Source organism: Aegilops tauschii, chromosome 6 (assembly GCF_002575655.3).
Source record: "Aegilops tauschii subsp. strangulata cultivar AL8/78 chromosome 6, Aet v6.0, whole genome shotgun sequence".
Lineage (NCBI taxonomy): Eukaryota > Viridiplantae > Streptophyta > Magnoliopsida > Poales > Poaceae > Aegilops > Aegilops tauschii.
Genome location: NC_053040.3, coordinates 149478946 through 149481205, shown reverse-complemented (window position 1 = coordinate 149481205; position 2260 = coordinate 149478946). Strand labels below are relative to the sequence as shown.

Here is a 2260-nt window from a genome sequence, read left to right as displayed (position 1 = left end):
GATCAAAGTTGCTCATCTGAGCAAACATATCATCGAGCGTGACAGGTTCGGTGCGGGCGTCGAGGGCCGACACCAGTGGCTGGTAATCCATACCCAGCCCGGCGATGATGTAGGAGATCTGCTTGTCCTCATCTAGAGGCTTGCTAGCAGCTGCTAGCTCGTCGGCGAGGCCACGCATATAGGAGAAGTAGGCGCCCACCGTCAGCGTGCCCTTCTCTGCGTTGGAGAGGGCGACACGGATGTTGTTCACGCGCGATCTGGACTGGGACGAAAACATGTTCGCCACCGCAGCCCAGAGCTCGTGCGCCTTGTGGATGTTGGTCACCTGGACAAGAACTTCTGTGGAAAGATTAACCAGCAAATATGCCAATACCTGCTGATCTTCCCGCACCTAGACTTGATGAAGAGGGTTCGGCGAGGCTGATTCCTTGCCGTCTTTGTCCTTGGTGACGACGAACTTCTCTGGTTCTTTGATTGTTCCTTTGGCATAGCCGAAGACACCAGCCCCGATCAGCTGTGGCGTGACCTGTGCACACCAGAGGACGTAGTTCGTCCGGGTGAGCTTCTCTGTAACCTAACCATTGAGGCCGGCCAGAGGAGCGCTGGTGGAGGAGGAGGACATGGCGAGCTCGTGGATGAAAAACGATGGATGCTAGATGTATAGGAAGAGGGAGGCTCTGATACCATGTGAAGATTGGCTTAAGCGTCTTGCCTCGTTGGAGGGACGCGCTGCGTGTTTATATAACATGGGCGCACCTCCCTGGATAGCACATACAATTGGTTGAGATTACAACTTATGAACCAAGGAAAGAGAGGGAGAGATAAGGCTACGGTTACAGGAGAATAGAGATCGATCATAACAACCTAGTCGGCGCTACATGTGCTACGTTACAATGTATGTCACGTTACAATATGTTTAGCAATTTCAATTGTTAGCATTCCCAATCACATTTCCCAAATGGATCGTCAGCTCTTTCCATCAGCATGCCACGGGGCACTCTTGGGCGGGTCTCTAAGCACGCTCGAGTCAGTTACGATCCAGATTAGTCGCGATGGTGAACGAAGTCTAAGAGCATCTCCACCCGTCTCCCAGGAAGGCCCCCAGAAGCACTTTTTCACCGCCGGCGCACAAAAAAAGTCCCACTCACGCCCCCACAAGCCCGATTAGCGCCGGATTTGGCCGAAAATAGAGCCGGCGACCCCAACGCAAACCCAGGAAGCTGGGGGGGGGGCCTGGGGGCTATTTTCGCCTTTTTGCAGGTGCTGGCCCATCTGCCAGTGTCTCTCTCCTCTCTCTTCCCTTTCCTTCCCTGGCCCACCACGCGCTCCCGTCCACACATGCCCATCCTCTCTCTCTCACAAGCCCGTCGGCCGCATCGCACGCTGCCTCGCCGCTACGCCCAGTGCGTCGGCTCCGGCGCCCCCGTCTACCTCGTCGTCGTCCTCCACATCGTACCAGGGAAGGGGCGGGCGGCGGAGCAGCCGGCGCAGGCGTCGCAGACGCGTGGAGGCGGGTCGCCGCAAGGAGAGGAGCAGCATGGGAGCTCGAAGGGGAGGAGCACCCAGCCGCGAGGGGCGACGCGACGGCGGCGGGAGCCGGTGCACGGCGCGACGTGACGACGCGCGGTAGCCGGTGCGCAGAGGCGCGAGGTAGCCGGTGCGGGCCTGGCTCCCTACGCGGCGCGAGCGCTCGCCGGTGCATGAGCATGGCCTCGACTCCAGCAGCGGCGGGCCACGCCGCTCGTCGCTGTCCCGTCCGCTGACCGGCTCACTAACCGGCTCCACCGGCCGCAGCATGGCGCGCGATGCCGCCCGTGCCCGCTGAATACGCGGCCGCCGCCGGGTTCAGCTACGCCATGCTCGGTGGCTGCCACCTGCACCTGCTCGGAGGCACCAACATGCAGCGGGTGGTGTTCTACAGCTTCGGCGTGCCAGACATGCTGCGCCGGCGCCACTGCTTCGGTGTGTACGTCGCTGGCGGAGAGAGCGACGGGGGCGGCCTCAAGTCCGTGGAGGTCACCGGATGGAGAAGCCCCAGCGCTTGCATCGACGGCCGGCTCTACGCCGTTGCCTCCCGCACGCGCCGCTTGCACGTAGGCGAGGGCAGCCATGTCCAAGCTGCTCTTGCTGCACCGCTCGCTCTCGGAGCAGGAGGGCTACCTCAACTCCGCCGACCAGGCATTCCTCCTTCCCCGTTGGCTCGAGGGATCGGGCACGGGGCGAGGGAGCGGGGCATGGGGCGGCTCGACGTCGGCCTTCG

General features: G+C 61.5%; 1 non-coding gene across 1 annotated transcript; it reads right to left on the bottom strand.

Moving 5' to 3' along the window:
- On the bottom strand, positions 1-139 carry LOC120967629 (small nucleolar RNA Z247). The gene has a single exon (XR_005761355.1). It is a non-coding gene; the product is annotated as a small nucleolar RNA Z247 (small nucleolar RNA).
- Between the last annotated feature and the right edge of the window lie 2121 nt (positions 140-2260).